The 14,749-nt window shown below is 43.3% G+C and overlaps 3 non-coding genes across 3 annotated transcripts; all 3 read left to right on the forward strand.

Annotated features, from left to right (window-relative positions):
- The first annotated feature begins 1,596 nt into the window (after positions 1-1,596).
- On the forward strand, positions 1,597-1,669 carry trnav-aac (transfer RNA valine (anticodon AAC)). Its single transcript has one exon. It is a non-coding gene; the product is annotated as a tRNA-Val (tRNA).
- Positions 1,670-7,168: 5,499 nt separating this feature from the next.
- trnat-ugu (transfer RNA threonine (anticodon UGU)) lies at positions 7,169-7,242 on the forward strand. The gene has a single exon. It is a non-coding gene; the product is annotated as a tRNA-Thr (tRNA).
- A 3,433-nt stretch (positions 7,243-10,675) lies between these two features.
- trnas-gcu (transfer RNA serine (anticodon GCU)) lies at positions 10,676-10,757 on the forward strand. Its single transcript has one exon. It is a non-coding gene; the product is annotated as a tRNA-Ser (tRNA).
- Positions 10,758-14,749: the final 3,992 nt, after the last annotated feature.

A 14,749-nucleotide genomic window follows, 5' to 3' on the forward strand; every position in this document is an offset into this window, starting at 1 on the left:
CCCCACAGAAGGAGGCTATTCGGCCCTTCGTGTCTGAGCCGTCAAAAAAGAGGTATCGAGCCTCAACCCACTTTCCAGAGTTTGGTCCACAGTATTTTGGGCCACCCCCTCTGCCTCCATGAATCGATTTCCCTGATGCTCCCAAATCAGAGTCGGGTTCTTACTCCCCGTTTAATATTTACATGCCTGTGGAAGACATTTTGTCTGCCTTTTATGTTGGCCGCCAGTCGATTCTCATACCCTCTCTTTGTCCCTCTTATTTCCACTTTCAGTTCCCCTCTGAACTTTCTGTATTCTGCCTGGTGATTGAATTTTTAAAAAGTTAGGATGTCCGTCAGCCAGAAACAGAAAGTTATTAGTTGATTAATGGCAATTTGAAGAATTATTCGTCTTTTTTCAGAGTTTAATGAGTGTTGCGAAATTAATACAGTAAACTATTTTGTAGAAGTTAATTCCCTGAACGGGACAGGGACCCGTCTCCCACACTGAGAGCATTTGCAGACGGCAGCTATCTTCTGAGGGTTTCCTAAAACAACGTATGTAGCAGCGTTTCTGTCGTGTAGTGGTTATCACGTTTGCAACACACGCGAAAGATCCCCGGTTGAAAACCGTACAGAAACATTTTTGGGCCACCCCGTCTGCCTCCATGAGTCGATCTCCTTCATGGTCCCGAATCAGAGTCGGGTTCTCACGACCCGTTTAATGTTTACATGCCTGTGGAAGACTTTTGGATTGCCTTTTATGTTGGCCGCCAGTCTATTCTCACACCCTCTCTTTGCCCCTCTTATTTCCCTTTTCAGTTCCCCTCTGAACTTTCGATATTCTGCCTGGTGAATGAATAAAAAAAAAGTTAGGATTTCCGTCAGCCTGAAACAGAAAGTTATGAGTTGATTATTGGCGATTTGAACAACTATTCGTCTTTTTTCAGAGTTTAATGAGAATTGCGAAATTAATACAATGAACTATTTCGTCGTCGTTCATTCCCTGAACGGGAAAGGGACCCGTCTCCCACACTGAGAGCATTTGCAGACGGCAGCTATCTTCTGAGGGTTTCCTATAAAAATATGCGCAGCCGAGTTTCTGTAGTGTCGTGGTTATCACGTTCGCTTAAAACGCAAAAAGTCTCTGGTTCGAAACCCAGCAGATGCATTTTTGGGCTGCCTCCATGAATCGATCTCCTTTGTGGTCCCGAATGAAAGTCGGGTTCTTCTGACCCGTTTAATGTTTACAATGCCTGTGGCAGACTTTTGGATTGCCTTTTATCTTGGCCGCCAGTCTATTCTCATACCCTCTCTTTGCCCCTCTTATTTCCACTTTCAGTTCCCCTCTGAACTTTCTGTATTCTGCCTGGTGAATAAATTTTTTAAAAGTTAGGATTTCCGTCAGCTTGAAACAGAAAGTCATTAGTTGACTAATGGCGATTTGAACAACTATTCTTCTTCTTTCAGAGTTTAATGAGTATTGCGAAATTAATACAGTAAACTATTTTGTAGAATTTAATTCCCTGAACGGGACAGGGACCCGTCTCCCACACTGAGAGCATTTGCAGTCGGCAGCTATCTTCTGAGGGTTTCCTATAGCGAAATGTACAGCAGAGTTTCTGTAGTGTAGTGGTTATCACGTTCGCCTAACACGCGAAAAGTCCCCGGTTCGAAACCGGGCAGAAACATTTTGAAAAAGTTCCCCACGAAAAATCAATACGTCTGAAAAAAAGCAAGAATTCAGTCTGTGGTTAAATGTGAACAAAATACCACACCTCACAGAACTGATATATTTTCCATTCTCTGTAAAGTTCAATACACATTCAAACACTACACATATACGTGTCTCGCCCTCATTCACGTTTCATGCCCCGACTGTGCAGGAAGCCCCTCTCAAAGCTGCACATTGCGATTGTTTTCAGTTGATTTGTGAGAGGTCATTAAAGGATCCTGCAGCGCTGCCTCTGTTTATAAATACAGTTATAAACAGCATTGCAGCCGCGGCAACAAACAGATCAGTTTTTTGATGTTCCCCAGCTCCCGCATTGAGTGAGGCCACGAGAGCAACAACATTCAGGCCGTCTGTCCGATCACTGGCAGGAAGCTGCAATTGCCGCTTCAGACAACGCATTACTGCCCATCCCTGGGAAACAAGATAACACCGAAGCTTTGACAACACATCACAGGCATCGTCTGTCCCGTAGTTGCTGCTCCGCTGCGAAGACAGAACTTGCCAGCTGTTTCAAAATTTACAACCAGAACACTGGATCCTCAGATCACTACCCGTTTTAAAAGTCTGTTGCTCCACCGACTGAGCTACGCAGGCTCGCAATTTGTTAAGTTCCTATCGTACATATTCATTGTAGGACTCTGAATTATCCATCGTAGACGTCGAAATTGGGTGAGGGTGCCTGTTATAAAATTGTCAGCAGCGTGTTGAGGAGAATCCTTGTTTCTGTTGAACATGATGTAAGAAACATGGACAGTGAACTCGTGAGTTTACAATTCTTCGTGTTTGTGCCAAATAAGAACATAAGAACATAAGAAATAGGAGCAGGAGTGGGCCAATCGGCCCCTCGAGCCTGCTCCGCCATTCAATAAGATCATGGCTGATCTGATCCGAACCTCAAATCTAAATTTATGTCCAATTTCCTGCCGGCTCCCCGTAACCCCGAATTCCCTTTACTTCTAGGAAACTGTCTATTTCTGTTTTAAATTTATTTAATGATGCAGCTATTATTTAACAATGTCTTGTCATTCGTTAGCAGCAATTAAAATAACACTTTACATAGCGGCTCAAAAGCTAAACTTGCCCCACACGGGAGCTGGAAAAGGCCTCTCGACCTTTCAGCGTATTAACATCTGTAAGATGAATAATTTCACCCGTGACACAGTGACACCAGGGAGAATATTTCCCATCCAGATTTTCCCCACACGAAACTTCCAACTGATGAATATCCGCTAAACGAAAAGAAGAATTGTATGTTTAGTTCTTTAGATTGAAAGATCTCGTACCGGCCCCTTTGCCATATCAGCTGTCGCTAATCGCTCCCTCTCCCCCTATAAACAAATAAATTCACACCTACTATTGCAAGACGGTAGGCCAGAGGAACCCAAGTGCTCACATGGGAAAACTAAGAAGTAGATACGTTATGGAACTTACCAGTTGCACCTTGAACTCAAAATGTTCGATTGTTCCAGATGAGGCTCAAACTCACAACCTGGGCATTTCTGGAGTTCATAAAAGTACCGCACGCTGAGCGCTTGCGCCACAAGAGCAGCGCACAATCGGTTCTATCAGTGCTCCCGTCAAACAGCTTCATTTTCCGTCTCTGAATTATCGCGTTGTGATCTTTTTCCGATTTCTCCAAGAAGCCTCCAATCAAGATGCGCTTCGATAAATATCCGCAGTGAACTTTAAAAGGCCTGGAATCTGAAACAAAACCCCAGAAGATAAGAACTTTTATTGATCTTATTATTAACTAAAGGACAACTTTTGATGTTGCTTTAAAGAGGATTTGGATAAAGTGTGAAATGAAACTGAGAATCTCTCCCTGGGATGTCGTTGATTGAAGAGATGGGCTTTATTTCATTTGAAAACCGAGGCTCGGAACTTTCTGATGGAGAAGTGTGACAGAAGATTGTGGTTAGTGGCAGTTACCGGGGAGATCTGGAGGAGAGGGAGATAAGTCAAAGTCACAGCTGTGACAGCTCAAGTGCTCTGCTTATCTGTAATATTTTTAAAAAAGTAATGTACAGTACAGGGCAAACCGATTTGGTATCGGTTCTCAAAAATACTAAAGGATACAGGTTCAAAGAGGGATTTGTGAAGAGGGAACGGATTTAACCGCCAGACCGAAATCATTCCACATGAATCTGAAGCGTCTTGCGGAAAACGGCAGCGCGAACTGTTATGTTCGTGTCATCACTTCAAAGACCCTCCAATTACCGAAAGTATCTTTGAATGAGTTGTGCACAAAACCGTGAGTGAAGCCGCTTTGCATTTGTCAAACGTGTAGGTGACGATATTGGCGTTAATAAGGGTGGATTTCAATTATTTGAAATCTCACCATAACTCTTGACCCGAAAATCGACTGTAAAATTGAGGTTTTCATGTAAGTCGTGAATTGTAGGCAAAGCCGCATCAAACAGATCAGAGAAATGAAGAGCAGAAAATGTGGATGAAATTTGCACGAGTGAAAATCCCTGTTTTTCGGAAGACTCTGTCCCCAATGGTAGAGAGGATTGATATTTCGAGCTGTTATTCACCAGCCTTAACTTCAGTAATGTCCTGTTTGCTGACAATGAGATGAGACGAAATGAACAGGTCTAACGAGCCGGTCTGTAACACAGGACAATGATTCAGCGCAGCTCGTTACCCAGTCACTGGGCTCCGTTATAGCCGCTCCTGTCAGTCACACACAAAGAGAAATTGTAAATCGGAAACAGAAAGAGTTAATGTATAACACTAAATATCAACCACGAGTTTTTCCCTCTTTCCGGCTTTTAAAACAATCTGTTTCAGTTTGTCAAACCCAAAACAGCCTCTGGTATTTGCTCATCGAGAATTTCAGTGGAAATTGGGACCGTCACTTAGTATCGGAACAAATATACCCGCTGAGGTTTCGGGGTTGTTACTGATTTATTTATATCAGTGAGTGGCTGATTTTAAACTAGGTGAGGGTCTAAACCTGAGTTAAGAGCTTGGGATAGACAAGAGATTTTACAATATATCAAGTTAAATTACACTGATTCCACCAACACTGTACATCACATCCCTTAAAGATTGTTACCTGTTACTGTATAAAACTGGTGAGAGTGGAAATGGGAAATAACGGAAAAAACCTTCATTGTATCAAACTTATTATTATTATACAAACAATGTACAGCCTATCCCATAAAAAAGACTCAATGTAAAACCAGTCGCCAGTCCCAGACCCGCTGTGCCCGTGATGTGATTTGCATCCGATTCTGACTGACTTAGTATCAGACGCGCTCCCGTCAACAGTAAACGGATGGGGCCGGATCCTTGAGAGAAAAATGAGGACCGACGTCCGCATAACCTGTCCTCATAATTTAACCATTTTAGCCCCGGTATCATTCTGGTCATTCTGCGCTGCACCACTCCAAGGCCAATATTTCCTTCCTGATGTGTGGTGCCCAGAGCTGAATGCAGTACTTTAAATGGGGTCTCAGCAGGGATTTCTATCTGTAACATACTTCCCCCCTTTGAATACCAGCTTCCTTGAGATAAAGGCCAACATCCCATGAGACATTTAAATCAATTTTTCTACCATTCCACTGGATTGAGCGATTTCTGTACTTGGACCCCTAAATCTCTCTGCTCCTCCACAGTTCCGAGCTTCTCACCATTTAGAAAATACTCTGATCTATCTTGCTTCAGTCCAAAGTAGATGAACTCACACTTTTCCATATTGAAAGTTTGAACAGACTGGGGCTCTTCTGCATAGAAAAGAGAAGGCTGAGGGGTGACCTGATATCGGACTTTAAGATTATCCAAGGGTTTGATAGGTTGGACGTAGATAAGGTGTTTGCATTTGTGGAGGTGGGGACTCCAAATCATTGAGGCAATGAATATAAGGTAGTCACTATTTAATTCAACATTGCATTCAAGAGGAACACATTTACCCAGAGAGAAGTTAGAATGTGCAATTCGCTCCCACAAGGAGTAGTTTAGCCGAATAGCATGGATTCGTTTACAGCGAAGCTAGAAAAAGAAATGGAGGAGAAAGGAATATAATGGTTTGCTCATCGGGCTAGATTAAATGGGGATGGCGGAGGCTTGTTTGCAGCATAAACACCGGCATTGTCTAGCTGGGCCGAATTGCCTGTTTCCGTGATGTACATTCTATGTAATTCTATGTAAGCTCCATCTGCCACAGTTTTGCCAACTCACTTAATTTATCAATTTCCCTTGGCAACTTTATGCTTCCATCTACATGACTCACTGTGACACCTATCTTGGTGTCAGCGACACACGTGGATATACGGCTCTCTATTCCTTGGTCTACGTCATTTCTATGCCGGGTCTCTGTCTCCCACCTTCTAACCAACTCCCTACCCATTTCATTAAGTTGCCATAAATTCTACGCACTGTCATTGTCGTTAAGAGTCTCTTATATGGTACCTTATCGAATACCTCTGGAAGTCAATATCATTTAACAACCATGGACACTCCATTATCTACCACGTTAGTTACATCTTCATAAAGTTCAACTAGTTTTGTTAGACTTGACTTACAAAATATCCATGCTGGCTCTCTCTGATCAATTCATGTTTATCCAAGTGCTCAATCTTTCTTTCCCTAATAACGGATACTGGCAACTTCCCCACAAAGGATGTCAGACGAATGGGTCTATAATTTCCAGCATCATCTCTGCTACCCATCCCAAATAATGGAGTGACATTGAAATTGTTTCCATCAAAGGAACAATTCCTGAACCAAGAGAGTTTGAACGATCATGACTAAAGCATGTACAATTTCCTCACCTAGTCCTCTCAGTCCCCTGGGATGGTCACCATCAGATCCTGGAGATTTGTCTATCTTTAATCGAATTATTTTCTCCATTGCCATTATTTTACTTATACTGAATCCCCTTGATTTATTTACAGTTTTCCACATATCTCTGATATGTCAGCCTCATTTATTTCTGTGAAGAACGAAGCAAAGTAAATATTTAGCAACTCTACATTTCATGATTTTCAATTACAATATCACCTCCATCTGTCTTTAAGCGGCCCACATTACTCTAAGCCTCCATTCTTTCACTTAATATACTGGTAAAAATCTTGACTGTTGTCCTCATTTTCCCTAACAGGTTTTTCTCCTTTTCCCTGTTTGGGCCTCTTCCGGTTTTTAATTTTCAGCACCAAAATAAACAATACTTTGCTGTAAAGTTCGTCTCAATATTTCTTCACTTTCAGAGAGAGAATTGTCCAAACCGGTAATTTACTTAATGTAACAAACATAAGTACACATAATCATCCGTATATCAACGCATTGATGGACACACAAAGATGAACACAACGAGATATGCAGGCAGCATCGGGATGAACAGGTGAACGGACAAGCTGAACAGACAAAGATGAAACGGTCTGAACCCCAAACAGTGACGTATCGCTGATAGATATTAGTGAGAGGAGGTGGGACTTAGCTATCATGAATGGGCGCTGTGGCTTAGTTGGTTAAAGCATCTGTTTTGTAAACAGAAGAGCCTGGGTTCAACTCCCAGCAGTGCCTTGCGTAACTAATTATTTTTACCTGATTTGTGGAATCAAGCGACAAAATGGCACTTTGGAATTGGTATTTGTTCAGGTTTGAGCAGGAAACTGATATCAGATTGACTCTTCCAAAACGCCCTTTCATTGTACAGTCAGACCTCTCATAGAATGTGTCAGCAACGGGTTAACTTAAAGACACTTTCTTGTTTCTGGGCTCGTTGAGGTCAGGGTATAATTCACAATTTGAGGTTCAAACCCGGAAGTAGTCCTAATTTGCAAAGAGGAAAATGAAGTCACCAGATCACTCCACCTGAATCTCCAGACCCCAATGAAATATATCCCAGGCTGTTAACAGAAGCAAGGAAGGAAATAACGGAGGCTCTGACCATCATTTTCCAATCCTCCCTGGTTACATGTGATATGCCGAAGGATTGGAGGACTGCTAACGTTGTACTGTTTTATAAACAGGGAGAAAAGGATAGATCAAGTCATTACAGGCCAGTCAGCCTAAGCTCGGTCAGGCTGAAGGTATTCTATTAAATCTACTCTGCACTTCCTCCACGGCCAATACAGGGAGGATGGGACTCTTGACTGACAAGCCTCAGCTCTATCAGGAGAGGGAGACTGACCCACGCTCTCTCTTGCTTCTGGGATGTGCCACTTTTGAAAAAAGAAGGTGAATTTCTCTATATCCTGAAACGCTCTGACTCACCACATGATTTAAAGTGTATTGTGGGACGCGGTGAGTGTCTCTGTACCTGTAAACTCTCTGACTCACTGCACGGATGTTTAATGTGTACTGTAGGATAGTATGTAAGTATCTCTGTATCTTTAAACTCTCTGTCTCTCTGCACAGGTATTGAAAGTGTATTTTAGGATGGTGTGTGTGTCTTTATACCTTTAAACTCTCTGTTTCACTGCACAGCATTGACAATGTATTTTCGGACGGTGTGAGTGTCTTTATGCCTTTAAACTCTCTGTTTCACTGCACAACATTGGCAGTGTATTGTAGGATGGTGTGTGTGACTTTATACCTTTAAACTCTCTGTTTCACTGCACAACATTGACAGTGTATTGAAGGATGGTGTGAATGGGATGAGGGTCTGTGGGGCCAAGTGTAGCCGATTGGGAGCAGCGCCCGTTTGCGGGGTGAGTATTGCACGCTTGATTTTCTCTCTCCCTTCTATCTTTCTTTCTCTCTTTCTTTCTTTCACCTCCCTCTCTCCCATTCTTTCTTTCACTCTCTTTTCATTCCTATTATTTCGTGCTTTTTCTTTCTGCCCCAGCACCTGTGTCTTTATCCTGTTTTTGTTCTCCATGTGTCTCTGCTGGATGATCCACAATTCAGACCTGCCGCTTCTTCCAGCTTTTCCTTCCTTCTACGATCATGGTCTATTTCATTGAGACTTTCCTGCGGCCTTGCCTACTCTAACATTCACTTTCACATTCTTACGCCTTTAAGTTTGCTCTCCATCGACCGCTGTTTCTCGGGGGCACATGTCCCGTTCGCATCAATGTTCATTTGTGCCTTGAAACCAGTCGATACATTTCGATCTGCTCCAGAGACAAGCTCAAAGAAAGCAGTGCTGGCATTCGGAAGGACAGCGCATAATTTTCCGTGAAATTTCCATGGGGTATCTTGTGACACGGGGGATGTTAACTGAAGAACTGGGTTTTGTTTCCATGGTCGTTGGCGCTTTTCCCCGAGCAGTTGATGTGCGGGAGAGACGGAAGGCGCCACATAGCTGCGAATGACGGCTGAAAGGTGCACTTCAGCAATCTGGGCGGTGAAGGAAAGTCGGAAATGTTCCGCTTGATCTTAATAGGTCTGTGGAAATGTCCGATTGAAAAGGAATGAGGAGAAATGCAAAGAGCGGCAATGGTGAAAAAGTGTCGATTACAGGAGATTGGCCGTGAGCGAAAGGTCCTTTGAATGTCCGGCGCGGAGGAGATTTAGTTCGGAAACGGCAGACTTTAAGCGCGTGAGGAAAGTGAAGTGCGAGCTGCGTCCTTGGGTCAAATTGGGTGTTTTCAGGAAAACAGCTATTGTGAAATCACGAAAATGAAAACAGAAAATGCTGAAAACGCTGAGCAGGTCAGGCCGCACCTGTGGAGAAAGAACCAGAGGGAACGTTTCAGCTCGATGACCTGAATCATCAGAACTGAAGGATTTGCCATGTGCGTGAGTAACTTCGCTGTCTGAGATGCTGGCTTCCATCTCTGAATTATATCGGTTCGTATCTCACTGCTGCCAGAATTTGTAGAGTTTTTCATTTTGGCCGCCTCACCAAAAACCCTTCTTTAATAAGAAGTGCTTTTCCGCATTGCTGGTTTGAACCTGTGTGCACAATTCAGCAAAGTCTGGATTGTCACCCAACTGTTTCTTCGACGGGGTGATCTCGGTGAAGTATCAATCAATGTGCACAATGGCGCCCTGGTGAACCGAGTCCCTCTTATAGTCAGTATAATATAAAAGATATGTCCCATAATTATGAATTTCTTCTTTGCATCACACTAGGATTTATTATCAGGGAATGTACATAAGCAGGTCGATTTACGTCACGCTACGGTCGCTTTGCATCGCCTCCGACAAATAGAATTGTATCATAGAAAGGTCACAGCACGAAAAGAGGCCATTCGGCACATCGAGTCCGTGCCGGCTCTCTGCAAGTGCAATCCAGACAGACCCACTCCCCCACCCTTTCCCTGTAGACCTGTATTTTCTTTCGTTTCAAATACTTATCCAGTTCTTTATTGAACACCATGATTGAATCTGCCTCCACCACCCCCTCGGGCGGTGTATTCCAGATCCTAAACACTCGCTGTGTGGAAAAGTTTTTCCTCATGTCACCTTTCGTTCTTTTGCCAAACATCTTAAATCGATGTTTACTGTTCCTTGAACCTTCCGCCAATTGGAACAGTTTCTCTCTATTTCCTCTGTCTGGATCCTTCATGATTTTGAATACCTCTATCAAATCTCCTCGGAACCGTCTCTGTTCCAAGCAGAACAACCCCAGCTTCTCCAATCTGTCCACAAAACCTATGCCCCTCATCCCTGGAATCATTACAGTAAATCTCTTCTGTGGGGATTCGGTATTAACATCGCCGAATCCCCCACCATCAACAAACTAGTGGTCACCATTAACCGGAAACATAACTGGACCAGCCACATACAAACTGTGGTTGCAAGAGCAGGTCAGAGGCTGGATATTCTGAGCCAAGTCACTCACCTTCTAATTCCCTAAAGCCGTTCAACCATCTACAATGCTCAAGTTGAGTGAGTTGGAATACTCAAATGATAGCCATCGACCTGAAACGTTAACTCTTTTTCTCTGTCGAAAGATTCTGCCTGACCTGCTGAGGATAAACACATTTGCAGTTTCCACTTCAGGTTGGCAACATAGCCAGTATTTTCATTTTGAATAAAGGAGCTTTCGCTTATTTCATAATGCGACGAGGTGGCCGAGAGGTTAAGGCGATGGACTGCTAATCCATTGTGCTCTGCACGCGTGGGTTCGAGTCCCATCCTCGTCGTTATTTTGTTTAAGTTTTGTTTCTCTCATTCAGTCCACCCTGAAGATCTGGTCGAAGTCCCATCCTTCTCGAAACGGCAGACCGTGGGTTTTGCATTGTTTGCTGAAATCAGCAACAGTTCCTTCCAGGAAGGTGTTGAGATTGTACGGTCGCGAAGTATCAGATTGCACATTGGTGTCATTGTAAAAAGAGTAAATCTTATGGTCAACGTAAGAGAAACTTATGAACCACAATGAAGATTTATGACCGGATCATTCCGTGTCTGTGTCCGTTAAAAAGGGACGTACTGTTAGTCCCGGATTATTCCATATCTGTGTCTGTTTAAAAGGGGTGTGCTGTAAGTCCCGGAACATTCTGTGTGCGTTTTACCCGATTTTCTTGAGACCTTTTTCCTTCTGAACTGAAATGACCATCCTCTCTCGACACGAAGGTTCACCGCCTGCTTCGGGCAACTGGTCGGAAAAATAACAAAAACTGATGAGACCAAGTTCATTCTGCTGGGCTTCCATTCCAATCTCCGCACTCTATCCCCCATTCAGTCCCACCCCCGCCTGGACATTATAATCTGCGATAGTCATAAGGGAATGGAGAAGCCGAATATCATGGTTATAATTTTCTTGGTTCCTCAACAACGAATAGCATCAATTGCAATGATTCAGAAGGTTATCATAGAATCAGAGAATTTACAGCACAGAAGGAGGCCATTCGGCCGTCGTACCAGTTTCAGCTTTTTCGAAGATCTGTCCAAATTAGACCCAAACCCCAGATTTTTCCCCATAACACTGCAAATTAGTCCTCTTCAATTATGTCCAATTGCCTTTTGAATGATCCTATGGAATCTGCTTCCACCATCCTTTCAGGAAGTGCGTTCCTGATCTTAACAACCCTCTGTGTGAAAAAAAATCTCCTCAATTCCCCTCTTGTTCTTTTGCCAATTATTTTAAATCTGTGATCTCCGGTTACCGACCCACTGACCAGAGGAAACAGTTTCTCCCTACTTGCTCTTTCAAAACCCCTCATTATTTTGAATACCTCTATTAGGTCTCCCGTTAACCATCTCTGCTGTAAGGAGAACAATCCCAGCTTCTCCAATCTCTCCACAAAACTGAAGTCCCTCATCACTGGTGTCATCCAGGTCAACCTGCTCTGAATCCTCTTCAATGCCTTTTCATCCTAAAGTGTGGTGCCCAGATCTGTACAATATACTTCAGCTGAGGGCTAACCTATGATTTGTAAGGATTAGTATGATTTCCCTTTTGAATGTATTCAATGCCCCCATTTGCAAAGCCAAGTATCCCATACGCTTTCTTAACCACCTTATCAACTTGCCCTGTTTTCTGAATATGCTCCCCCAGATCCCTCTGCTCTTAGAACTCCCAATAAATTGTTCCATTTAGATTATACTGCCTCTCCATGTTCTTCTTCCAAAAGTGCATCACTTCACACTGATCGGCGTTAAATCTGTCACGTGACTGCCCATTTCACCAGTCTGCCTTTGTCCTCCTGAAGTCTGCTGCTATCTTCCTCACTATTTACGACGTTACCAAGTTTTGTATCATCCGCAAACTTCGAAATTGTACTCCCTATTGCCACATCCAAGTCATTTATATATAACAAGAAAAACAATAATCCTAATACCGACCCCTGGGGGATCCCACTGCATATTTCTCTCCAGTCAGAAAGACATCCGTTCACCACTAATCTCGGCCTCCCATCCTTTAGCCAATTACTTGCCCACGTTTCCACCGACCCTTTAATCCCACGTGCTTCTAATTTTCGAATAAGTCTGTTATATGTTAATTTCTAAAATGTGTCCTCAAAATAAATATATCCCCATAATTTTATTGTTAAACAATGAGAATACAGATATTAAATCGAGTGCTAGATCGGGTTCATTCCCATTACCCGGAGGTGACGGGACCCGAGGATGGGGAATCCCATCTGGGTTTATTTTTTCCGAAAACGGAGACGGAAAATAGCAAATCTCATCCCGTCGAAATCCAACAATTGGACGAAGAACCGACAGCCTTTTCCCATCCCGGGTTTGCAGACCTGGCTGTTGAAGGAAGCCTGATAAGTACATTAGGGATCAACAGCGAAAGTGAAGAAACGCAGACAGAGATAGATAGATACATGCAAAGAAAAATAGTATAAATCTCCAATTCTGTGATTGAGCAGAATTTAGGTGGCAGCTTAAAGGAAATTCGTCGCATGCCGTGAAATCTTAGACGTGTACATAGGGCTGGATTCTTACATTATTTCTGAAAAAGTAAACACTGCCTGGTAACTACAGCTCTTATTTATTTGACCATATTACAGTTGCGGTGTGATGTGATTTCGAATCTCAGTGAATTTCAAGGCCATACTTGACCCACTCGTTTGGTCACCCACAGGTAGCACGCGGTTGGAGACTACGCAGGCTTATCACAGGAACTCTGCCAGACTGCATGTTCCAGACTTGTATCCAACGCTGCACGTGCAGCCTGCAGCCGTGTGTGGATTGGTGGTTCAGTGTGGAATCCTCGCCTGCCGAAGGGAAACCAGGGGTTTGGTTCCAGGCCAATGCAGCTTCCTTTACCTTTTGTATCTGCACCCATGAGATCGCCTGAATTGGGATAAATTCATGTGCCGGCTTCAATCTGCACAACCTCTTGAAAGATTATCTTCATTTCGTCCACGTGTCTTTCGTGGACAAACCCTCTGCATTCTCTCCTCTGGTGTTCAAACATGCTCTGCTGGAGATAAGTCAAACCTACCTTCTGCACTTGCTTCAAAGATGTGAGAAGCCAATTGGTGGTTTTTGACGAAAAATGGGGACGCAAGGGGGCTCATACCGGGATTTGAACCAGTGAAACTCCCTGAGCGAGAATCAGATCCAAAGTCCAACTGGCAACAGAGCCGTGCAGCCACTGTAAAATTTCGCTGCCACGCAGCCGATCCGCCATCATTTCAGAACACCATGGCCATCCAAACTCGCTTTCTTGTACGATATACGATGTAGAGCAATATCAGGTTCTAAACTAATTATTTCAGATCAACAATATTAGTCTCTCTTTATCAAATTTGTTTTGAATGTCCGACTTGTATTATCAAGTAACACTTTACAGAATGAATTACTCTGAAACGACATTGTCGTCTGTCTCGGCATCGTCATAGTTTACACTCCACCATAAGTACACTTTACTCAAATTGCTGCTTTCATTCACCATGAGAACGAAGAGCCACGGATGTGGAAACATTAGCTCCGAATTTATCAGCTGGGTTGCACCTTTCCTTTTCCGACTTCCTCAGTCTTTTTTTTCTTTACCCTTCTCTGCTATTGTTGCAGGTTAGATCAGCCATCGCCGTTCAAGGAAGCCTGAGAAGTCCATTGTGGACAATACAGAGAGACAAGAGACAGAGACAGGGAGAGATGGAGAGATGCATGCAAAGAAAATAAAGAGTATAAATGTCAGGTTTTGCAAACTAGCAGAATTTATGTTACAGATTGGGAGAGATTCCTTCTTGGGTCTTGAAATCTTGCAAGAGAAGATTGGACACAAGTTAAAAGCATCGGCCTCGCTGGAGAATCTCTCATTCTGGGAGAGAGATAAATGCGGTCAATTAACTCCAATTAATCTATTTCAGCACTGAAGGGATCTTTGAACAGTAGCTCTGCGAGCAGAATTCAAACCTGGGCAGGAAAACATCAATTGAATTTTGAGTCCAACGCTTTAAACACTCGGCCACCGCAGCTGTAAACGGCATATTCATTCAGATCGGATTCCAAATGGACACATGCTGCTGTTACAAACGCGGGCAATGATGGTGCTTGGGGTCGAATTCTTACTTGTTCCGCTGGGGACCTTGGTTCGATTCCCGATACAATGCAGGATCATTCTGTAACAATGAGGAGCTGAAGAGCAAAAGTATACTATTTCGCCCCTCGAGCATTATGCGCAATTCAATGAGATCTTGGTTGATATGTAACCTAACTGCATATTATCGCCTTA

The sequence above is a fragment of the Heptranchias perlo genome, chromosome 20, assembly GCF_035084215.1.
Source record: "Heptranchias perlo isolate sHepPer1 chromosome 20, sHepPer1.hap1, whole genome shotgun sequence".
NCBI classification, from domain to species: domain Eukaryota; kingdom Metazoa; phylum Chordata; class Chondrichthyes; order Hexanchiformes; family Hexanchidae; genus Heptranchias; species Heptranchias perlo.